Source organism: Protopterus annectens, chromosome 4.part0, assembly GCF_019279795.1.
Source record: "Protopterus annectens isolate FY-2018-M chromosome 4.part0, PAN1.0, whole genome shotgun sequence".
Lineage (NCBI taxonomy): Eukaryota > Metazoa > Chordata > Ceratodontiformes > Protopteridae > Protopterus > Protopterus annectens.
The window spans coordinates 771,719,203-771,746,714 of record NC_056733.1 but is presented as its reverse complement, the minus strand read 5'-3'; positions in this window follow the sequence as shown (position 1 = coordinate 771,746,714).

Sequence of the window (27,512 nt, the reverse complement as noted above, 5' to 3'; positions counted from 1 at the left end):
TGTGTGTTATGTGTTGTAGTGTGTGATCATTCACAGTACTGCCATGTGTGTTTGCTTGTGGACAATGCACATATGTGGGGAATACATCCCAATTGTTACACACCCTGTACACTGTTGTAGAGATCTGTACATACTGCAGTGTGGAAAGCATAGAGGCGGTGGTGTGTCACACATCAGCTATCCGTATGTGAATGACATTTGTGGACTCCAGTGTGTGTGTGTGTGTGTGTGTGTGTGTGTGTGTGTATGTGTGTGTGTGTATATATGGCTGTCTGGTGCATGGAGTGAGGGTGTATGCTACCATACAGAACAGACAGGATCCCTAACCCCTCATGGTGATGCAGTCTACTACCCTGTTGATGCCATCAGTCTCAGCCTTACTGGCTACATGTACATGTTCATTTTCTGTGTCGCATCATGTGGGTGCACAGTACTGTGAGGGTGATTACCACATAGGCAGGGGTCCTCACCTCAACACTATCGAGTGTGCATTATAGTGTTGTTGACCCAGTGAGTGTGGGCATGTTACTGTGTGTTTCTGTGTATGTCTGTGTGTGTTCTCATCCTGTAATGTGACAGGGTATTACTGCTACACAGTGAGGCCTCATGCTATCAAGTGGCCTCTAACGTTATCATCGGCCAGACCGCTGTGTAAACCCCCCCCACACCATGTCAACATACCTGTGATGTGACCTGGTATGGATGTCACGTCTCTAGCCACTGTAGCCTATTAAACAGCCCATATGCTTCTGGATCAGTAGATGTGTGTACATCTGTGGTATGGTAGCCTTTCTAACAGTCAGGTTGAGGCTATGTGCAGCATGCTGGTATTGCCATACATGCCTGTGAGTACTCCACATTTACACATGGGAAACTGCAAACACTGCTACTTATTGGCACATGCAAGTAGACCATAAGGAGGGAACCAGGGCATCATTACCAACATGCTGTTACTGTTGTTACCAAGACACATACTGTGAACATATAACAATGCATTATAAACCTGTACTACATGGTATGTCTGGTCAGTGTCAACAGTACACAACTAATGTAATATACATTTCTCTCACTATTCTGTTCACCCTGTGCATCAGACCATTTGAGCATGTCCCTGTACCGATCATGTGGATGACAGGGATGCAGCACAGGCATCATCATATGCACAGGGTGATAATGTTTGCCAGGGGTATAGGCTACACCAGTGGATGACATCATGTGTGTGGGTAAGGGCCGGTGATCTGATTGGACATGTGTGGTCATTATGCATGTGGGTGTTGCTGTGCCCTACAGATGTTTTTGCTGTGTGCGTGTATGAATGCACACAGTTCTGCCTTTTGCCAGGCCTACACAGGGGTATTATTGACAGCTCCAGATTGTACAGACCAGGATGTACAGCTCACTGTGTCCGGTCATGGCCACATGACCTGTGCCTGCCAGGGATTGCACGGGCACTACCAGGCAGAGGTACAGATTGGCTACTGTCCCTTACATAGTGTTCATAATGTTGACTGCTGCCTAGGTGGTAGTTAATGGGTACAGGGTTATTCACCTAGCGGTGACAATGCTATTATCAGCTGTCAGATTGTGCACATATGACACACACCTCACCCACAAAGCCCATTCTATAGGTTGTCCACAACACTGAGACAGCCATTGCTCCTAGGTCATGGCCATTCACATCCTTACATACACAGATGCCTCCCATTTGTCTGTGTGGTATGGGCTACAATGTGGGGGAGTGCAAAACATTAACCCTGTTTTACTGCAGCTGCCACTGGTGTGATATGCACATGTCACTCTGACACCTTTTGTAGTGTTGAGTCTGTCAACAGGCCACTGGTAGAACACTCCTGTGACATACGAAGATACATCTAGTATACTCAGTGCAGCTGGAACACGGTATTGTGTTCCATGACCTGTCACAGGTATGCTATGCAGTGTGAAATCATCCATACTGTCATCTATTTTGTATTTAACATCAAATTGATAAAGGTTCATGACTTGCAGCCCCACTCAGCAGGGTAATAGTGGTGCCTCCAATTATGACTTTTCCCACGGGTTGCAGGGTTGATATTAACCAACACCCTATCTGTATTGCATATTCATGCTCAGCACTTGTTCAGAACTTGTGAGCACTTCATGAGCTACAATTACTATAGCACCCATTCCAACCATTTTTTCAAGTACACTGTCTGTCCTTACATTTCCAGCTTTTACAGTACAACACTGTTGTAAAAGTAACTAAATATTTTGTGAGACATGGTTGTATACAGGCATGTCCAACTGTCACATACCAGTGCTATTGCCTGTCAAAATGATGAATATGGAACATGTGGCAATAGGCAATTGTCTCATACACAGTAAATGCTCACCTCCCAACATAACACTACAGCCTGTGGAGATGAAATTTTAGCCATGCGGGGGTAATGCCCCACCAACCCAGACTGAACCTGAATTCATGTGGGATTTTAACATTTGCAACACCCCCACTCATCACATGTCTCACAAGATCTCCACCCCCACAGGCCACACATAGTATGACACCATTTGCAGAACCTCTCCATATTTGTGTAGGCCCCAGAGGAAACCCCCATCACCAAACACAACAACAATATTTAAACCCACAGACTCATGGGGCCCATCAAATACAGCAATAGGGTTTATAACATACCAACACACCAGTCATAGGTGACTTTGTAGGCGGTCACACTGATGTCCCACTCAGCAGGCTACACGGGGATAGTGCACATCTAGCTGTGGGTAACTGGTTCTGCAACATAACTATGCACCCATGCCACACCTCACCAGGCAATTTGACTGTCATTCTCCATGTTAGTGTGACTGCCCTGAGATGTAACTTCCCAGACTGCATGTGCAGGGACATGTAGCCCCCGGTCTTGTAGCCCAGAAGGTAGGGGCCAAGCCCTGGGGAGCTTTCCCATTCATCCAGACTGATACCACTGTACAACAACTGACTTTTTCACTTCAACGGGCCTATGCTTTGCTGTCATTCCACAGGATCCAGTATCTGTCTTTGAATGACATGGTCAAAAAACACATTGTGGCACAGATGACCTGCACCTGTCAGCCCTGGGAGTACAGATCATGTAAGGCTCTTGCTGTTTATACTGCATGTTTTGCACATTTTCAATAACATACCCCCAGAAGGAACAGGCAAAAACATGGGGTCATGTGCCCAATGCTTGACATCATCTCTGCCCGCAGGCAAGGCACTTTATAATGGACCACTTCAATATTTTGGTGACTGGGACCTGCCTCTAGGCTCTGCAGACCACACCTGCACTGACAGGTTATGCAGACCATACCTTTCAGTCATGTAACCTGGCCCGCCATGGCTGAGGTTTTCCATATTTCACTATGTTGTACACACCTCCTGGTTTACTTAGCACAATGATCAGAGGTGCCACGTGCAACTAACTGTGGCCAGAACTGCTATACACATTGTAAATCCCACGGATTCAACAACATCCCCACGGTTCCCCTCATTTTTTGGTGTACTGGACAGTAGGGTTCAGACAGGTACTACTGATGTGTGACTGACACTACCCCACACTTAACTGGGATAGCTACTCATGTACGAAAATTAGGCCAAGCTGTCCAGGATTCATAACCCCCTGGATCAACCCATACATACCACCACCAAGACCAACAATATCCTGACATGGACTTTACCAACATGTCACTGGTGTCCACACCTGTGGTTATCCCTCAGGTTTCAACATATGCTAATCACCCTTGTTATCCACATTGCACCACACCTTCACAGCATACACAGTACAATATTAGTTGCCTACTAGACATCTTATGACAGCAGTAGTAAACATCATGACACCGGGAGATGGACAATGCACAAAAAATGCTGAAACATACCCCAGTGCACTTCATTAGCACTTACATGACTGCATGGAACATGCCCAAAGAGACCTTAAAGGCAACCCCCGTAGGAGACCCCTGGGTGGGTAGCTCACTGGTCAGCCTCAGTAGGCGGATCCCCTCACATCCTCCAAACCCAGCTAAAAAATTACTGCACATTCCAGGGTGTACCACAAAACATTATGGAGGTAGTCAGGCAACAATACCCCCATCTGCTCTGACATACAGGGTTTCTCAGGAACATTACAGAACCAAGTGATGTTGGCAACATCCTGGGGGTGGGTTCAAAGCTAACAACCCTCTCACCCTACAGGGCCATAATCCATACAGGAACATTGGGGGGCCCTTGTCACAACTACACAGTTCCAACCTGCACTCTAAGGCCTGGAAAAGCCATGTGAGCCCAACATCCCAGGCTGTGATTTACACAAACCTCAGAACACATGTTCCCCCCTTGGCCACCAGATTCACTAATAGCCTTTATCAGACATTGTGGCCCTGAATGGCACACAGCAACAGTTATCACACTCCACACAGGTGGCACAATGAACCAGAGGGGCTATTGCCCTATCCTGACTGGACTGTTCTCAAGGCTATGGGGCACATCATTGGAAGTCATTCACAAAACATTGGTGGGCTCCAGACCTTTGATGCCACCCAGGTTGGACTTGTTAGGGCCCGACATGGCTCCTACACCTGGTGGACTCCTTTTAAAAGTTACCAGGGTAGATGATGGGGTCCACACAGCCTACATTGCCTTCATTCTTTCAGCACCGTTTCCATTCTGGTATTGACAACATACACATCCACCTGCACATCAACCCCCACATCTCAGGATGTTATGCAAAGTGGCTCATGGACAGGACCCCCACAATGAGGGCAGCAAACCCTAATCTACTGTTTTAGTTACACTTGGCATACCACAGTCCTCAGTCAGGGTCATGTTCGGTATATGCTTCCCTGAGGTACAGGCTAGCACAGAGGACTTTCCTGACTAGGTTTCCAGACAACTGCATACAAGGTGCCATGATTGATCCACCAGCTATACAGACTTCCATAAGGGTGTCACTGTGACAGATACCTGATGTCATAAATGGCCTCAAGCTGCATGACACATTTCATGACTCCCTTTTATTACACCAATCACCCACTCTATCACATAGGTGGTATCCCCACATACATTTTTATTAAAACTTAGTACACAATGTAGCACCCACTTTGATAACCATATTGCCAATGTCATATCCTTCACACCCCCTTTTCTGTACTGGGTTTTTGGCAAAGGCACCCATTGTACCTCTAAACCCCGACATATACACACATTCAAGGGTACAAACCCATTTATGTACCTTAAAAACAGCAATGGGTTTACATACCACAAAATTAACACACCATAAATTGAGCTCCAAAGGTTGGAAAGCAGAACACGGACACCATGAACACATTTGCATACTGCATACTCAGGGTGACCTCTGCTGAACATACAGGGCCCATGTCCACAACAATATTCATGGATATATAAAAATAAGCAAAGCCACTGAGAGCAACATTTATGGATATGTGCACAAACATGAGTGGATGTTCCCGAGGTTACATTCCCAAACCAGATACTCACCATGCAACATGATTCCTATGTACATCAAACATGATTTATGTACATCATGCAGGGACACTCAAACACGTTTTTATACCTCACTTGGTGGATGGGAGACACACTGATGCCAGGGATCACTGCAGTGGCTGTACTGTGCAGAGGTGCAGGTAACACATGGCTCTGCTTTTCACAGACAGGACACTACCCTAGAGGGTGCCTGGTGTAAACACTGTAGTTGGGCTTACACATAACTTGCCAGACAGCATAGTACCTCACTATGAACCTGTGAAGCTTTTACATGTCCTTTGTGCATGGTTAATTGAGTAGCTCTTCCATTTGATTAGCTATCATGCTGTTACGTGTCCCTGACTACAAGCCATATGTATCCTGTTATTGTGTATTGCATGCCAATAGACAATACCTTTTGTTTGCATGATATAACGTTATGCTGTTAGAATATCTGACATATCTACCTACAATACTGTACAAAAATATTTTACAATTATCCCATAATGCAAACATACTTGCACGGGACCACCTTAGGCATTTATTGTTTATACCCATAAAATGCCTACTGTGACAGTATATAACATATACTATCCCCTGCTATGGACGCTTGTTGGACATACCCTACCACTGCGGCGGTGGTGTGGAATTGTTCTGTTTAAAGCCCTCATGTACATCCCTTGTGGTTTTTAAACCCTTGTGGCCCACAGCAGGACACACAATTTCTAAAGCATTACTATGCTCAACAAGACATCACTACATAATCCCTTTTTCCCCCTTTATGCTTTGGGGACACTTTTAATTAATACAAAACAGGCTATACATACACTAACATACTGAGTGTTCTACATACCTTTTTAGCTTCAACTTTCAATTACCCTTTACTGTTTAAAGGTTCTATGGTATGAGCATACGGTTTGAATGTTGGCAAGTCATCCTTATATCCGATACCAACATGTGGTTTTCCAAATTGGTGTTCCTGAGAAAATTAAACATGAAATCACTGTGCAGCTACTCCTTTCCCCAAATTCCCGGCAACAGTGGGGAATTTTTTCTCCATTTGGGGCCCTTTGCCCACCCAGGGGCCCTGTATGTGTTTTGTTGTGGGAATTCAACTGCTATTTGTAAAACCCGGATATTTTAAATTCATGCCCCCTGGATTGTGTGTATGGCTAGAGTATGTGGTTCTACATGTGAGTGTACCTGTCATCTCAACCATCTGAAAAGGGGACTATTGCAAACAAAACCTGTAACATTCTGTTCCATTATACAACAGCTAGATTTCCCTGGCCTTTTCAAATGTGTTTTTCACAAGGTATGTTAACCCTTTTGCAGATGTAATTGAGTGAGTGGATGTTTTGATGTTTTTAGTCTGTATTGCTTGTTTCATGTGGGAGATGTAGGTGGGTGTAATAGCATATACAGGTTTGTGGGGACTGCATTTCTACTATTCCATATATGTGTGTGGGGTCCTTCCCCAATTGAAGACCTATCAGTTAGACTGAAAATATGGTTTTATTTATACATTGGCCTTGTTAATTGGTTTTTTTTCAGGTGAGGTTGATACTTCCCCTCTAAATACAAAATTTTGAATGTTACTAAATGACAGCTGTCCCATGTATTTCTGTCAAGATATTTTCATTGCAGTTGTGTTGGTGACTGAACCTCTTTGGCATGGGTTGCCACCTTTCAAATGGCCATAGTGGGACATTTGCAGGAAAAATCGGTGTTTAAGGGCCACACATACCCATGGTCAGTACACAGGGTAGCACATACTTTTATCCTGAATACATACTTATTCTTGTAGCACTTTGCTACTTATCATTTTTGTAACATTTTTTTTTAGATACAGGCATAACTATTTAATGCAACTATTACATAATATATGGGACATAATTATGCCTACAATCTCGGGCATTTGCCCTTTTAAATTTTTTTCAGGACACAACTGCCCAGGGAGGGGGGCCTCTTGTGGGACAGGTGGTAACCGTATGCCTACGGGCCCGCTATAACCACACCTACCATAATGATCTACCTCCAGTTTAACAGAAAACATGCAAACACACACACACACATTACAGTCCCATGGAAATGCACGCACCCCAACACACACATGCACAGACTACGCAATCACAAACACAGTTGAAACAGTACCTACATGGGAAACCGCAGCGATAACTAAATGTCCCCTTTAAAATCTAAAATTACAGGTTCCAGTGTTCGTACTGTGTTCTTTCTTTTGCCTCGTGATTACGTGCGGTATGTGACACATTCCATAGTTGGCAGTATCCTATTTATTTGTACCTCCATGGTTGTGTACATGTCATTGACCTATCTAATATTTGGGTATAGGTGAATCTGTATATATCAACATATATCTCTTTCCCCTTTTTATCTCTTTTTTTATATTATATATATATATATATATTTTTTAAAAAAAAAAAAATAAAAATAATTTATTTTTTTTATTTTATTTTTTTTTTTTAATTATTAAATTTTAACCAAAGGGGGGGAGGGGAGGGTTTTTTGGGGAAAAACAGGGGAAAAATTTTAACAACCATATATGGTTCCACATCCAACAAAGCCAGGGAAAATGATGGATATTCAAAACCAAGGGTGGACAGAATTCCCAAACCAGACACTCACCATGCTTTGGGACATGATTCCTATGTACATCACGCAGGGACACTCAGTAGCACTGTTTATGAGATACCTCACTTGGTGGATGGGAGACACACATGTACATCAGGGATCACTGCAGTGGCTGTACTGTGCAGAGGTGCAGGTAACACATAGCTCTGCTGTTCACAGACAGGGCACTACCCTAGAGAGGTGCTGCTGGTGTAAACATTGTAGTTGGGCTTACACATACACTTGCCAGACAGCATAGTACCTCACTATGAACCTGTGAAGCTATTACATGTCTTTTGTGCATGGTTAATTGAGTAGCTCTTCCATTTCAATTAGCTATCATGCTGTTACAGTGCCCCATGACTACAAGCCATATTTATCCTGTTATTGTGTATTGTACATGCCAATAGACGGTACCTTTTGTTTGCATGATATAACTGTTATGCTGTGTAGAATATCTGACATATCTACCTACAATACTGTACATTACACATATTTTACATATTATCCCATAATGCAAAACATACTTGCACAGCAGGACCACCTCAGGCATATTATTGTCGTAATATGCCCATACACATGCCTACTGTGACAGTTATATGAACATATACTATCCCCTGCTATGGCACGTACTTGTTGGACATACCCTACCACTGACGGCAGGTGGTGTGGAATTGTTCTGTTTAAAGCCCTCATGTAGCATCCCTTGTGGTGTCTGTGATGTTTAACTTGTGGCCCACAGCAGGACACACAATTTCTATAAGCATTACTATGCTCAGCAAGACATCACTACATAATACCTTTTCCCACTTTATGCATTGCGGACACTTTTAATTAATACAAAACAGGCTATACATACACTAACATACTGAGTGTTCTACATACCTTGTTAGCGTTCCGAACTTTCGTACATATCTCACCTTTACTGTTTAAATGGTTCTATGGTATGAGCATACGGTTTGAATGTCTGGCAAGTCATCCTTATATACATCGATACCTGTAACATGTGGTTTCCTGCCGTCAATTGGTGTTCCTGAGTAAATTATTACATGCACATCAACTGTGCAGCTACTCCATTCGCCAATTACACGGCAAAAGTGGGGTATAATTGAATTCTCCACTTGGGCGTTGCCCTTTTGCCCTACCTTCAGGGAGACAGCCTGTATGTGTTTTGTTGTGTGGAATTACAACTGCTATTTGTAGAGACACGGATATTTTGGATTCATGTCGCCCGTGGATTGTGTGTGATGGCTAGAGTATGTGGTTCTACATGTGAGTGTACCTGTCATCTCAACCATCTGATAAGGGACTATTGCAAACAAAACCTGTAACATTACTGTCTGTTCCATTATACAACAGCTACGATTTCACATGGCGCCTTCACAAATGTGTTTCTCACAAGGTATGTTAACGCTTCTGCAGATGTAATTGAGTGAGTGGATGTTTGTGATGTTATTACAGTCTGTATTGCTATTGTTTCATGTGTGGGAGATGTAGGTGGGTGTAAATAGCATATACAGTTTTGTGGGGACTGCATTTCTACTTATTCCATATATGTGTGTGGGCTCCTTCCCTAATTGAAGACCTATCAGTTAGACTGAAACTATGGTTGTTATGGGCTTATACATTGGGCCGTTGTTAATTGGTTTGCAGGTGAGGTTGATACTTCCATACCTCTGGAAATACAGCGATATGTAAATGAATGTTACTAAATGACAGCTGTCCCATGTATTTCTGTCATAGATATTTGCACTCATTGCAGTTGTGTTGGTGACTGAACCTCTTTGGCATGGGTTGCCACCTTTTCAAATGGCCATAGTGGGACATTTGCAGGACACACATCGGTGTTTATAGGCCGACACATACCCATGGTCAGTACACATGATAGCACATACTTTTATCCTGAATACATAATTATTCTTGTAGCACTTTAGCTACTTATCATCTTTCATGTAACATTTACATTTTTTAGATACAGGCATAACTATTTAATGCAACTATTACATAATATATGGGACATAATTATGCCCTACAATCTCGGAAATTTGCCCTTTTTAATATTTTTTGTCAGGACACAACTGCCCAGGGAGGGTCTTTGCCTCTTAAAGTGGGACAGGTGGTAACCGTATGCCTACGGCCAGCTATAACCACACCTACCATAATGATCTACCTCCGAGTTAGCACTAACAGACACACGATGCAAACACACACACACACATTACAGTCCCATGGAAATGCACACTGCACCCTCAACACACACATACACAGACTACGGCAATCACAAACACAGTTGAATACAGTACCTACATGGACCGCAACACCGGCAGCGATAACTAAATGTCCCTTAATATCGTGATAATATTACACGAGGTTCTAGTGTTCCGATACTGTGTTCTTTCTGTCTTTCAGCCTCGTGATTACATGTGTCGGTATGTGACACATTCCATAGTTGGCAGTATCCTATTTATTTGTACCTCCATGGTTGTGTACATGTCATTGACCTATCTACATATTTGCAGATATAGGTGAATCTGTATATATCAACATATATCTCTCTATCATCGTTTCTATCTCTATTACGTGTATATATATATATATATATATATATATATATATATATATATATATATATATATATATATATATATATATATATATAAAACAGAGAAAGTGACAGACAGAATACACCTTTCACTGTGTACATGTCAGTGTATACTGTTACCTGGACTCCGCACGTTTGTGTTTGAACCTGTCACATTACACACCTGCCGTTGGTACATCTTGGGTAGCTTAGTGTTAGGTGATTGTGTACATGATTGCGTGTTCTACTCCTGGCAGTGGTCATTTTACCCTTCAGAGCAGGCACTGTTAGTACAGGGGTGAATAATGCTGGTTTCACCTGTTCTGGACATCATTGACCATGATCTGTGCGATATTCAGAGAAGCTTAGCCCTGTTTCGCGCATATCCGTATAGTCATATTTAAACAACGCTTACCAGCACTGGACAACGCATATTCCCGCTAACATGTGCTAAACATGATCTGATGACCTGCATCCAACATGCATTATTCGTGCCTTCGGGATTACATTTCATCCCTTGCAGGACGTGGGACCGGGAACATGCACGACAGTCACTGCATTTACCACTTGAGCATCTGGGATTTGTACATATGTTATGGCATTTTGTATGTGGACTGTACTACACCTGTTACTCCATACTGGGATCAAATGGGTAACTCAGTTAGTTTACATATGGATGAGATTTATTAATGGTATGTCCAAGTGATGTTTAATGGATGTGCTCCAGCATTGGGTATGTATGTCACAGTGAGCCACACACTATAATGTGCTACACCTTCACACAACCATAGGTGGAGCATGCTGGGGTGACAGATACCTGTCATGGGTATACTCCATGCTTTGCCACTACATCCATGGTTACATTATATAGAGCCCCTCATTAACGCACCAGGGAATCCATGCAGAGTGTGTGGGGAACAGTGATTACACACATGGATCCCGCAATTGGCTCTGCTCCACTGAGTGACAGTTGGTTACTCGATGTGGTGGTGACAGCAGACACTGTTTGCCTTGATTGATGAATGGCCTCTGACAATCGGGCATGTACCTACCAATGTACCTTGGAACCTATACACACAGTACCAACATATGCTGATAGGTGTGTGTACTGTTCAGGTGTTGACATTCCTTGTTCCAATAGCTGTTGTGTGTACAATGGTTGAGGGCTGCCTATGTAGGATTCACACAGTAGGCCACCTATACATTACAATTTACAGGTGGTCGTGTGTGTGCCATCCATTTTACTGTGTGTGCAGGTGGAGAGGTGTGTCAGTCCATAGGGGCCTACACTGTCAGAGTATGTGCTATACGTTCCCTCTTTGCCAAGGCATAGGCATATTGGGCACACCTCCATCTGCCTACTGGGGCTGGCACAGGGTGTTCGTGGTCTGAATCCCTCTGTGCCTGTGATGGCCTTGGCAATTGTGGTGGGCTATGAGGGCCTTCACCATTTTGTCCCTGCTGCAGCTGTTTCCGCAGGATCATATTATGTAGCATGGCACATACTATGAGGATGTGGGCACATGTGCTTGGAGAGTACTGCAAGGCTCCACCAGATATGTCCAAGCAATGGAACCATGATTTCAGCATCCTGAACACATACTCTATGATGATTCTGATTTGTGCATGTGCCTCATTATGGCATTCTTGCATGGGTGTGTGTGCATTTCTGATGGGAGTCATCATCCACGGCTCCAGTGCATAGCCAGCATCCCCCACAAGGTGGCCATGTGGGATGTCCCCCCTGACAAATACCTGATACAGCTGTGAGGCATCCCAGATGTGGGAGTCATGGTAGCTTCCAGGGCTGCCAGCACACACATCCATGATAATGCCCTGGGCATTGCACATGACCTGGCAGTTGATGGAGTGGTATCCCTTGTGGTTTATGTAGCACCTACCATGCTCACCGGGTGGTGACTTGATATGTATGTGCGTGCAGTCTATCACACCCAGTACCTCCGGGTAGTGTGCCACATGGTGGAAGAGACTCATATTGCTGGCCAACTCCTCCTGAGTTTGGGGGAAGTATATATGCTCATTGGCATGTGGTAACATGGCATTCAGGAAGTGGTGTAGTACCCTGGATGCTGATGCCTGTGAGATCCCCATTATATCTCCAGTTGGCCTTTGAAAGGTACCTGTGGCTAGTATTCGCAAGCTTACACATACCTTCATGTCCACTGGGATGGGTTCCCCTCTGTTGTTTCTGGATCTCAGGCATGGCCGGCACAGCTCAACTATTTGCTGTAAGATGTCCCTGTCCACCCTGTAATGCTCTACTATCTCCAGATCATGTAGCCCCTGGTAGGTTACCCTTGGTCTGAACACTCTTCTCCTCCTCCGGGGCCTGCGGTGGTTGTCAGCATCATCCTCCACAACACCGTCAGTTTCTAACACATGATGATGAATCACAGCTATGGCAGCTCCCAACATGTACATTGTAAAAGTTCCCTGTATGTTTACACCTATGGTGCAGTGTTTGGGAATACACAGGTGTTTGTGGGGTGCTTTCACGCTTTATACTATTGTGCTGTGAACACCGATGATGTCATAGGGTGTGTATGTACGATTGTAGCTACAGGGTATCTTATGTGTTTTATGACAGGAACTACTATTGTGGTGCCTTTGGTGTTGAATTACATTTGGCTGCCATGGATTACCTCTTGCCCTTCCCTTTACATTTCTTCACATTTCACCTCCCATTTTCTGGCATGCATCCAGCAGCCTGCTTTCATTTGTACTTTCCTACACCTGGCTTGTCTTGTGTAATGTGTTCTATGGCCGGTCTACTGCAGGTTTGCTTTGCTCTGCTATGACAGTTCTCTTTTCTTTGCAATCTGACACCTCCCCTATCCTGTTTTGCAGGTTTCTGCGAGCAGACTTGTCAGCTGCCATCTATTGCCCACTGTGAGTTAATAGGTGTTAATTGCTCAGTTGTACTCCAGTTACCCTACTGTGGCATTTCCTTATTTTCTTCCCCTGACCTTCCTGTTTGAGCTATGGTGCGCGGCGCATGCATCCGCTTACCGGGTTTCAGGCACGTTTTCCTCCCCGTACACATGTGCTATCGGGCACCATATGTGCTCTCAGCTAAACAATGCTATACCTACCTCCCCATCCCTGTCCTGCGACTTTGCTTAGCAATGGCCAGGCCGGATTTGCATTGCTCCAATGTGCTTACAGCTACGGTGGCACACCCCACTGCTGATGTCATGCATACCTCTAAGCCACTCCTCAGTGTTGTAGTGCTGCGCTGTATGGTACATCCTTAGTCTGGGGGGACGTTTGCGATTCACTATTGCCAGCCTCATTTGCATGGCATTGACTACTAATTCCTAGTTACCGCGCCGAACACTGTCACAGACCCTTAGCCACCCTTGCAGCTTGGTTGTGGTGTACCATGCATACCATTGAGTATTATGGTGAAATCATGATTTGTATTACATTGCGATTTTATGACATTTGTATATATTTTCTTTGTGTTCCCATTTGCGCACACATGCCCTGCGGTTGCTCTTTGCGTTACTGTGGACTTGACATTAAATGTTGTTTTTTAGGTGTTGTGCATCTTTTCTTATGCCATTGGCTGTATATTTAGCCATTGGCATATGTTAACTTTGTAATACATGAGTCTGGTCTGCTTTCATAGCTCCGATGTTCTGTTTGGAAAAATGTAAACCGTGTTTTTTGGTTTACATTTCTGTGGGCTTACGCTACGCTTGCACCACTTCATGTGCATGGGGTGATTAGCATACCTAAGCCGAGGGCTGCGCAGATCTGGTGTACGCCGGTAGTGCATGTGGAATTGGATCATACCTGAATCGCTCGGCGGCCATGTTTGGCATTATACCGCCTACACTATGCCTGCGCCTGGTGCAAGCTTCATGAATCCCGGGGATGGGAAAGAAAAGGAGATGCAATATGGTGCAATATTTATGCAAAGGAGAAAGCAAAACTAATCAATACAAAAAAGAAGGGCCAAATGTATTTGAAGACAAATACAGGCAAAGGTATTCGGGTATGGACAATTTTACAATACAAAAAATAAGAAAACAAAGGGAGAAGTAGAAAAGAAGATTAGTAATGGAGAAGTTAAAGAAATAGAGACTAAATTAATGGATTACCTGTGAAGTGGATTTACTGTAGAAAATCTAACTGATAACAACACAGCATAATAAAAAAGAGTCCCCAAATTAAGAAGAAACCAGTGGCGCAGGAAGCATCTGATCAGTTACTGTATGAAAATACTTTGGAGCCTTCAGTAGGAAATCAGTACAAAAGTTCAAAGGGAGTTGCACAGCAAGGGAAGGAGCAAGAAACTGTGGCAACTCTGATGCACTCAATGTTGTGGACTGATGAGCCAGTGAGTTCACATATGAAACAGCAACAGATGACACAGGATGAAGCTGAGGAGAGTATGTCACAGCAAGATGTTCTGGAAATTTCTGTAGGATGCCTGTAGGAAATGGAAAACAAATAATGTGCCCTTAGTTTAGAAGAAAATGATCTTAGAGAAGAGATGCTTAATTTAATAGAGATAGACAGACATATTAAGATCAATGAAAGAAATAGATTACAGAAAGTTAATAAGACCCAACATGTTATAATTGAACACAGTAATCAAGACTGTTCATTCATGTGATATAACAGAAGTAAACAGGATGTATTACAGAGCAACTAAATTAATAACAGATAAAGTCTTACCAGAAAAACACAGGGCAGTAAGCAAAAGGAAGGGGAGAAATCAAATCCCATCATGGAAGTATTGAATAGAGAAAACTATAAAGCAATTAATACAAGAAGTATCGCTGTCAGAAGAGTACAGAGGAGGGAACAGATCAACAAAAATACTCAGAAAGATAGACATGATAAAAGCAATGGACAGTATCAGAACAGAGCGGGATCTATCATACACTATTGCAAATAATAAACTAAAGATGTCAGCAAAGGCAGAAAAAGAAGAAGATGAGCAGATAAATATAAAGTAAAAGTGCAAAATAAGCAATTTATTGATAACCCAAAAAGGCTTTATAGAGAATTGGGAAACAAGGGAAAAGGAATAGAAACACCACCGCCAAAAAAAAAAAAAGAAGAAATAGACACACTTTGGAGAAATATCTATGAAGATCCTGTGGAATATAACAAAGATGCTGAATGGATAGAAGAAGTAAAATAAAGAGCAAGTTCAAATATACAGGATATGAACTGAGATGAAGGAAACTAAATTTAGAAAAGTTCTTAAATTTAATGCCGCAGGCCTGGCTAAAAGTATTAACATCTTTATATGAACATTTAGCCATGAGTAAGAGCTATTTATATGTGCACTCCGAAAAGGCACTTACCTGGTTAGAAACAGGAAAAATTATATTGAAAAATGATGATGAACCTGCAAGATATCCTAAAAACTATAGACTAATGACTTGCCTTTCCTCAATGTATAAAATAACACTGGAATAGATGGCGGCAAAATTTATAGTCGTTTAGAAGAAAACTCAAACATGGCAATAGAACAAATGGGTAACAAAAGAAAGTCATATGGAACAACGGATTATTTCTTCTTAAATAAAGTCATGGACGGATCATACAAGACATTGTTTGTGCTCCTAAAGAAATTACTGTTACTTCAAGTCAAGTTTTACTACCATTGATGTGCAGTGATCATGGGGTTATAAAGGTTAATTTGTTGCTAGATAATTCTGCCAAACTAAAATCTAAATCAGTGCACAGAGAATTAGTTACAGATTATACGGAAGCAAAAATCTGTCAAACCGAAATCTAAACCAATGCACAGACAATTAGTTACAGATTATATGGAAGAAAAATAGTCACTATGTAAAACTAACTGGAGTGATGTGTTCAGTGGAAAAACTGCAGCTGGAACGTGGGAAGTTTTGAAAGAGAAATTGAGTGCATAAAATAAAAAAAAAAATTTTAACATCAGGATCTAGGCATACAACATCAGGGGGGTATATTTCCATAAGAACAAGATATCTGATTAATATGTGAGACAAAAAAATATAAGAAATGGAAGAAAAGTCAAACTACAACTTTGAAAACTAAAATAAACAAGCTGGATAAACAGATTAAGCATAGTGTGAGAGGAGATCAAGGAAAAATTTATATAAATATATTGAGCATAACAGGAAACCTTTTTTATAGATACATAAGATGTGGAAGGAGTAAAGACACACAAATTGATAAACTGTGTGCAGATTCTAAAATTTATTCTCAGACACAACAGATTATAGATATATTTACAGAATCTTATGCAAAGCAGTTTGGCTTCACAAAAAGGGTGATAGGTCGTCCTAGTGACATCCAGCTAACCCCAGATACTGGAATCAAATTAGATTATATTGAAAAAGAATTGATCAAACTGGATCTAAAGAAAGCACAGGGAGGAGACGGAGTTAGTAACAATAATCTGAGAACACTTCAGCAAGAACTTATGGTACCATTATATCTATTATTCACTAGGTCATATAAATATGGGGAGATTCCTCAAGATTGGAGACATGTGCTTATTAAGCCTGTCTTCAAGGGAAAGTGGAGTAGGACAAACCTAGAGTCATATAGACCCTTAAGTTGACTTTCATGTTGTGGAAATTAATGGAAAAGGTGATACTGGATATGATCAGAACTGCATAGGTTGGGACTAGAAACCACATATCAGCATGTATATGTTGAAAACAGCTCTATTACCACCTGTGACATGATGTTCTATAACACTATAATAACAGCTATGAATGAAAAATTGTTCTGCGATGTAATTTATATAGATTTAACTTCAGCATTTGACATTGGTCATGCACAAAACACTGATCAATAAACTAGTACAACTAGGTATTGGTGTACTCTTGATAAGATGGATAGCTGTATGTCTTACAAATAGGACATGGAAAGTATCATACAGCAACTGGACATGTGAAATTCTTGGTTACATTCAGAGTGTCCCACAGGGCTCTCTCCTAGGACCTTACTTGTTTAGATTCTATCTTTCAGACGTAACTTTTTCAAATGAGGTGTTCTCCTGTTAGACGATCTGAAATTGGGTAAACTGATTACATGTGTTACAGATAAGGCATGTCTGCAAAATAACTTGACTAAATTGACCATTTGGGCACAGGAGAATAATATGCTGATAAATACATAAAAAAACAAGCATGTGAGATTTGGGAGACATAAATTGAACGGTGAATATTTAATACAGCACACTGTAATTGAAACTGTGTACTTATTTAAGGACCTAGGTATATGGATAGATTCAGCTATGAGTTTTTCTAATCATATCAACCAATTGGTTAATGATAGTTGTAGAACTATAGGTTGCATAAAAAGATTTATAAAGTCTAAGAAATCAAAAATTATGAAGTCATTGTTTGTTAGTTACATTAGGCCCAAACTTGAGTATGGAATAACAATTTGGAAAACCCTATAAAAAACAAGCATGAGTAAACTGGAAAGAGTACAGCAGAAATATACCAAGGGCATCCATGGATGCAAAAATTTAAGTTATTATGAAAGTCTAAAATATCTGAACTTGTACAGTGTCTCCTATAGATATCTAAGATGAGATCTTATTCAAGTATATAGGGCATTTAGAGGCAACTACCTCTGGGAATGTTTGGGATTATCAAAAAGTACCAGAAAATCATCAGACAACCTATGTAGAAGATTCTATAAAAATGAGAAGTGTACTAATTGGTTCTCTGACAGAGCAGCTGATGTATGGAACATACTACCAAATTACATTAAAGCAAGTACTAGTTTAGATATTTTTAAGAACAGCCTGGACACTTATTATGGGAACAAGTGTTATGGTATATTGGCAAGCTAGAAGGGCTTTTAATGCCCGTGCTTTAAATATTTGTATGTATGTATGTATGTATGTATGTATGTGATGTAATTGTAAAAAGGGGATGAATCTAAGTATGGCATGGATAGATTACAAAAAAGCATTTGACAGCACCCCACATTCATGGATAAAAGAGTACTTACAAATGTATAATATATGGCCTACATTCATCATTGGCATTATACTGACCATGAAACAGTGACAGTACTTTGCAGCTAAACCATGATAAAGGACAAATTATTATCCCAGGGATAAAAATTCAGATTGGGATATTCCCGGTGACTGTTTTTCACCACTGCTCTTTTGTCTTGTCTTTAACCCACTAAACTGCCTGCTTAACAGATTAGGTCATGGTTGCAATTTAGCTACCAGGAAACAACAAAGTGTAAAGACTTCCCATCTTTTTGTACATAATTTAAAAGCATACAGCTCATCAGATGAGGCACTCAATGCACAACTGTAAGTGGTCAAAACTTCCTCAGATGATATAAGAATGTGATTTGGTCTTGATAAATGTGCAAAAGCAATCTTTAAAAGAGGAAAGCTGCGGCACCAATAAAATATCAGTCTGGGACAGGAATGTGATATAAAGGATATTGAAGGAGGGCTATATAAATATTTTGGAATTGATGAAGGGTCAACAATCAACCATGAACAAATGTGAATAAAACTTAGTAAGGAATATTTTTGAAGACTAAAATAAGTACAGAAAGTAGCAATGACATGTAGGAACAAAGTTGAAGCGGTAAACCAATTTGCTCTTCCTGTTCTAACTTACAGTTTTGGGGTGATTAAATGGTCCAAAAAGGTACTGGATCAGTTGGACAGAAAAAAATAAGAAAAAATGCTTCATGCTTATCAAATGATTTATAAAAAAGATTATAATCTGTGGTGGTACAGCGGTAGCGTTGTTACCTCACAGCAAGAGGTTCTCCTGTTCGATTCTCAGCTGGAGTGCCTTCTGTGTGGAGTCTGCATGTCCTCCTCATGATTGAGTGGCCTCCGAAAGACATGTGTGAATGGGTGTGCCTTCGCTGAAGGTTGGGCATTGGGCTGACAACTTGGATTCATAAAAAGCGACTGCCAATCATTAGCGGACCGGAGTTCTGCTGTGGTGACCCCTAACCAGGAAAAGCCAAAAAGACAAACAAGTGTATATCAAGATTATATATTCCCCATTCTGAAGGCAGTATAGGCCTCCTCAAAATTGACTGCGTATATATATATATATATATATATATATATATATATATATATATATATTTGCAATCAGAGGACTGCATATATATCTGCTGACCTCACAAGATCCAAACATGGAGGCAGAGCCAAGATGGCCAACTGATAGCAGCAGTTTTTCAGAGCTCTTCAAAATCAAACATTTAGACAGGAAAATACTTAGTTTTTGGAGTTGATTTCTACAGAAATCAAATTATAGCATCCTTCTCTAATTTTATCTCAATTTTGGTGGATTATTTTTAAAATATTCCTGTCAAATTTACTGGAGACTTTTTCATCATAGAAATAAGCATATCTAAACAATCTCGTTCTCACACTGCCTTGAGAAAAGACAGGCACTTGTTGTCATCCACCCTGTAAGAACTCTCTTTAAAAATTGATGGTTTCCAACTAAACTTACAAAACCTCAAGAATTGTATCAATCAAACAGAAGTTTTTAAGGAATTACTACAGCAGCATCAAACCAAATTTTCTGATATGGAAACTGCATTATCCGATATCAATGGTGGACTTAAGGAAGAACTATAAACTGACTTTCTTTTAAAACAAAATGCATGGTTACAAAATAAACTGGATTACTTGAAGAATAGAGAAAGAAGGTGTAATGTCAGAATTTTTGGGCTTCCCGAGAAATCTGAGGGAGATGATATTGTCTCCTTCTTAAATGGATTACTGAAATTTTGGACCTCCAGTAGAAACTTTCCTATAGCATAGAAAGGGCTCACAGAGCCATTGGGAAACCAGCTACCACATCAGCATCATCTCCACCTAGATATTGTGGTACAATTTCTTTCATATATTGATAAATAACTTGTTCTTAAATCAGCATGGAGCAAAGCACCATTAAAATTTAGACAGAGCCAAACAAGATTTGATAAGGACTACTCTACAAGAGTTTTGGACATGAGAAAGAAATGCTAGCCCCTTGTCAAACTACTTAAAACAACATTAAAGCACAAATCATCTGTCTAGCTTGGATTAAAATAACCTTTCTAATGAAGTAAGAACCTTAAACAACTTGGACGAAGTCTCTTCCTTTATAAAAAACAATGGCATTATCCATATTCCTTAAGATATGGATTGGACATCACCTACACTCAAAAGAACTTCATAAAATAATAACTGAACTGAGATGAAAAAGAAGAAACAGAAAACTGACATTACATCTGCCAATACTACAAAATCTCTCAAACCATCTACTTCCAAATAATGTATGCCTTATACATGCAATTTTTCTTCTCTCACTTTAACGTTCACTCAGCTCAGAGTCAATGAATGTTTGAACAACTTCTACTACTAGAAAACAAATGAAAAAAAAAAAACAGATTCCTTAACTTATTCAACTATTCAAGTATTACAGGTAATTGATTTTTTGTGTTGTTTGCACATTCACCTATACTAGATGCTACTAATCGTCTATGCTTTTTAGAATGTATAAATATTATTTAAAATGTGTTGCTTTTTTTATACAGTGTTTTTTATACTTAAATATCATTTTTGTTTAGTTTTAAACTTAAAACTTTATTAATAGTCTCTTTCCCTTTAAAATACACTTTCTGTAAGTACTAATAGTGTTTCACATTCACGGCTGTTTTTTTTTTCACTTAAAAATGGTTGCAGATGATGGTGACAATATTTTTAAAAGCTTTATTCAATGGCTTATACTTCAATTTGCTTATTAGAATTTTTTAACCAGAATGAAGCTTTGCTTTCCTGGAATACATGCCTTGAGCTGTTTCAATCATGAATTATCTTCCATGTAATGTGCTGAGCCTTATATTTGCCCCATACATAGAAAGTTAATGGAATTTTTTAATGTTACACTTCTCTTTGCCCTTTCTTAGTCTTTTGTGCCTGTCAGCAGATCCTACAGAGATTTAACAATATTAATACATAATTATTTTAAAAAGTTGAATCTTTGGGCTGCAGTCATTTTACATGTTCTTCATGCTGCAGTAAGCTGTCATGGCTTTTGATTTTACAGCAAGTAAGTGCTGATAAAATTTATATTAATACAGCATATTTATATCTGCTTTAAAAAAATCAGCACAGACAGTTGTTTATGACATGGCTTTAATAGATGAGATGAACATCTTCATTGTTTAGAAAAGTTAGCAATGTTTTAGCCTTTATTAACAATGACGGATTAATGTATTTATTTGTCCCTCATAGATGTTCATTTTATTTTATCACATTTATGTATCTTTTCATTCTTTTTAATTTATAAATATAGATTTCACTATCTAGCGATTGCAGCTGCTATAGATTTTCCATCAGAATTGTACTTATAGTGTAATTGCAGCAATTTTAGAGTATCACAAATTTGATTAACACTGTGTTAGTTCTGTAACTGCAGGAACCTTTCAGTTCTGATTAGAGAAAGCACAGATATAGACCGGAGCAGATAATACTAATATACTTTGCCACTGACTTATATGCAAGATGTATGTATTCATTTGCTTTTATTAAGCTTAATGAAATAAGACATGCTGTAATGATATCCTGCTGAAATAAGTGGTACTTCAGGTTTTTGGAAGACTAACATAATCTTACAATATATTTGAATGAATATTATACATCTGTTAATAATGAGCACTGATATGTCTCACAAGCACAGTGTCTTTAATAATAGTATAATGGGAACGTATAATAAAAATTGTTAATGAACTTTTATTTTCATTTGAAGTGGTTGCTTCTCATCCCTGAGGAAATATTAATCTGATGGGCACACTCTATGTTACTATTATATAACCCATAATCCCTGCTCCACTGGTAATAGTTAATGTAACCTTCACCACTATCTTGTTGTTAAATAGGTTTTTGCATTTTTATTTATTCATCTATTGGTAGCATACTGAAAACAGATGATTATATACTTTTTTATGTTCTGTTTTTATAAGTCAAATTACTTTACAGTCAAGTGGTGAAGGTCTTTGGATTTTCTCATTCACTGTTCAGTAGCTTCCTAGCTTTTGTATTATTACTGGCAGCTTGTTGCATTTTATCTTATTTGAAATCATTTTAATGAGGGATTAATAGAATTTAGGAACATCTTCTACATGACCCTGTCTGTTACAACTGGCCTATACTATATGAACTTAGTGTCATACTATCATATCCTGTTTTTGTATCTTGTTGTAATACACATATAATTCAGCATTTAAGGATGTAATTTATGCTGTTAATATAGAGTCTAGTTCTTTAAGCTTAGTAACTTATATCTAATTTGCTGTAATAAAAATATTCCTAAAACTAAATAGTTCATGAAACAACTTGAGATTGTTCATTTCTTTTTTTCTTTTTAGAGTCTACATCTAGAATCAACTCCTTTATAATATTCTATTTTACACAATTATCTCTTTTATAAGACATATTAGAGCTTCTTGACATGGTTAGGAAAATTCTTGAAAGTAGTATGTTGGAACTTTGTCTTTCCATCAGACTAGGAATTTCTCAAATTACATGTTTGTGTATAGTAAATTCAAATCATTTGATTAACTTATTAGATATATTATTAATTGAATTCTTTTTTACCTATAGGCCTGATGTTATTATATGCTTTCATAATTTCAAACTGCAGTTTTTTGTTAATGTGGTACCAACTCATAAACAAGTCCATTCCTATATCCATGAGAAAGAGTTATTGGATTATAAAAGTAGTAGTTACACACATTTCATCCTACCTTTTTACTTAAAACTCAATAATGCTAACTCTAATGTATTTAACCATTAACAGGTTAAATAATCCAAGGAGGAGGTCAAACTTACTAAAATATTTGAATGTGAATAAAGCCCAGGTAGTTTTCCCACAAGAAACACATTTTAAGCTTTCTGAAAAGGAAATTTGGACCCCCAGTAATTATATCACCCTTGCTCATACCCCTTATAAGACTAAAAAAAGAGGGGTTATGATTTTATGGGGAAAAGTGCCATTCTCCCACAAATTTTATACAAATATGAAACCCAGCAGGACTTCTAACCATACTTACGAGTAAAGAGACTTGTAGGCTGGAGAATAAAATACTTGAAATGTATTCCAAAACACAAAGTTAGGTAAGCGTTTTCAAGGCAATCCTCTTCATCAGACCTTAATACACAAATAAATTAGCACACAAGGTTTAAATAAAACCAACAACCAATAAAAATTCTTTAAAAATCAGTGAAGCAACCCTCTTTTTTTCAAAAGAGGTTTTAAGGACACAGCACTGTTAAGGCCAGGTGATAAGTATGCCTTAAAGTCCACTATCCACCTTCATTCAGCATATTCAGTTTCATTGTTAATGTCACCTTCTCTAAAACTCACATTAATTTTCTGCAAAGCCAAAAATTTAAAACTGTGCTGGTCTCCACAATCTAAAACATGCTTGACTAGTGCATTAGTGAGCTTGCTGTTCCTAATATCATTAAGATATTCCATTACCCTTTCCTTTAAAGTTCTGTTGGTTTTACCAATGTAGAATGCACTACAGAGATTACACTTAGCAAAATACACAATGTTTTTAGCAGAGCAATCTGCATAAAATAAAAACTCTACAGGCTTCTGAGGCACAGGGTGTAAAACCATGCATGGAGACCAAATACTATTACACATTCTGCAATTTCTACAAGAAAAAGTCCCTCTACGCTGAGAGGCAAACCTGTCACATATTTTCTTCTGTTTGTAACAAAGTTTCTTGGTTCCACCATCTCTCTACTTCCTACATTCTAACCATATTTACTCTAAAATTTAATAACAGAGTCTGGACCCTAGCCAATATTTACTGGATTCCTGGTTTGGGAGTACAAACCACTAAAACAATCTTGATCACATTACTAATATATATATAAGGGTAACCTCATTATAGGTGGTGATTTGAAGTGTATGCTAGATAGTACTGACACCACTAATAATCATGCATTAAGGCTCTCACCTATAGCAAGACTTAAAAAAATGAGTTGAGACTCTTAATTTACTCAACACATTTACTATTAAAGATCCCACCTCTTTGAAATATTCTCATATAGACTATATATTTAAAACACAGACTAGAATAGACAGACTTTTAGTTTCTAATGATCCAAGGTTGAATATTTCCTCCTTTGCAATTCGTCCATGCCCTATCTCAGACCATTATACTCTTCCCCTTGAATTTCATATTAATTACAAAAGACTTATTCCTATAACTAGAATCCTAGCCTATGCAACCAAGATTAATGACTTTAAACCTTGGCTCACATCAGAGGTACATTTTTTTCTATAGACTAACCTTACACTAAACTCTAATATAATCAAGGTACAGGATGCATTAAAAGACTATAATTATGGTAAAATAATAGCATGGTTCAAAAACAAATAAAAATGGGACTTAGGCTTACAAAATATTCAATCTCAACTCTTAAATATTAAATATAATCCATCCTGACTTACCCCCCCATAAGGTGAAAAAAACATGAGGAGCTTAATAAGCAATATTCAGATATCCTATCCCATAAAACTAACTTGAGTTGGAAAGATTAAAAAACTCTTATGCATCATTCCCTAAACATATGCACAATCTGTTGATGAGAGCCAAGATACATGCTAATTCAAATAATATAATTAAACTACTACATGGAGGCTCCAATAAAATTGGTTCTAACTTAGGAGGCATTTTAGATGCTTTCAAGTTTCATTATCTTAAACACTTTGGTTCCAATCATTCAGTTAATGACTGCATTAAATTAGATATTCCTTCACTTAATCAGCTAAGGTTCCCTGAGAACCTAGACACACCCCGGGATTCATGAAGCTCGGCGCAAGGCCGGCGTTAGGCTTGTGCCGACTGTGCGGCGTGCAAATGGCACAGTAGCACCATATGCATATTAATGAAGGTGCGCTGCCACCACATCCACGTGCATAAGAAACGAGCGTGAGTGCATGGGGCGTGTCGAAGCGCCGCACGGAGGCATGGAAATATCGGCTGTTTACGTGCAACCTAAAATGCTGAATAGTACAGTCTGCCTGCAATAGTAATCACACCTGTCAGTGTTTGTGGATACTGAAATGTATGCAAAGCAAGCAAGACAGTTCTTGCGAACACAAAATTAAGAAGCAAACACAAATGCACATAGCCGAATATCGAGTCCCCATCCCTTGAACAAATGACATTTAAAACCATGTGCCCAATTTCTAATGCAGTGTTGATGGTTATACCAAGTGGAAGTGAAATGCATTGTGTTAGCGCGCCGCCAATAGCTAAGTCTAGCCCATTGGTCAGGGTTGCCACCTGTCCCATATTGTGAGGGATAGTACCCATCTGGGCAGTTGTGTCCATACCAAAACCATTATAAATGTAAAATATCCTGTGCCCGTATGACATAATTATGTCCCACATCTAATGTAATAGTCACATACAATAGTTATTCCCGTATGTAACATACCTACATGTTACAAGAAATAGAATAAGCAAGTAAACGAAACAGAAAAAGCATCTAAACTGCTACAACAATAGGCTTACATGTAGGCATAAAACAAAAGTACTAAAAAAAAAAAAAAAAAAATTATCTGCTTTTACTGTATTTGTGTTTCTTCCTACTTTATTTTGCTTTTGCGTCATCTTAAAAGTACTCAATTGTATTTATTACTGCTTGGTGTAACTCATTCTAAGCCTTTTAGTTTAAGCACTTGGGCTTCAGACCAGTTGTTTTACATTAAGAAGGTTTGTGGTCTGCACTGTAGTGGCAGAACAGGTAGCTTACATCCTTCTAAGTTGGGAACTGCTGAATGAGGGCTCAGTGTCTGTTATTCTAAAAGTGTATTAATTCTGGTTTAAGCACTTGGGCTTCAGGCCAGTTATTTCACATTAAGAGGGTTCATGGTCTGCACTCTTGTGGGAGGAGAGGCTGGACTCTGTCCTTCTGAGCTGGGAATTTCTGGTTAAAGGCTTATAGTGCCTGCATATTTGAACTGCTTCTTACTGAAATTGGTACACCTTGTTTGCTGTAGCATAGACTAGATCCAGGCCTGCTGAATCTAGCTTTGTTTGTATAACTTGAACACTAATCCAGGCATTCTTTAAAGTATTCAATTGTATTTATTACTGCTTGGTAGTAACTTGATTAAAGTGTAGCTATCATTCTAAGTCTTTTGGATTAAGCACTTGGGCTTCAGACCAGTTGTTTTACATTAGGAAGGTTTGTGGCCTGCAATGTGGTGGCAGGACAGGTAGCTTACATCCTTCTAAGTTGGGAACTGCTGATTGAGGGCTCAGTGTCTGTTATTCTAAAAGTGTATTAGTTCTGGTTTAAGCACTTGGGCTTCAGGCCAGTTATTTTACATTATGAAGGTTCATGGTCTGCACTCTTGTGGGAGGAGAGGCTGGACTCTGCCCTTCTGAGCTGGGAATTTCTGGTTAAAGGCTTATAGTGCCTGCATATTTGAACTGTTTCTTACTGAAATTGGTACACCTTGTTTGCTGTAACATAGACTAGATCCAGGCCTGCTGAATCTAGCATTGTTTGTATGCTTGTTGTTTGTTTGCTTATTATTTCCCTGAAACGCTAATTCCACCTAAAACGCGGCTTTTCAGTGCTTCTGTGGATCCCTAGAGATATCTGCATTGCTTACTGTACTTATTTCCTTGTTTCACTTGAAAGAAAGTTACTGTTTGTCGTTTTTGCATTTAAGTTACCTGCAACACATTGCATTTAAGTTACCTGGCACTTGCTCACTAAAGCAATTATATAAGTCAGCA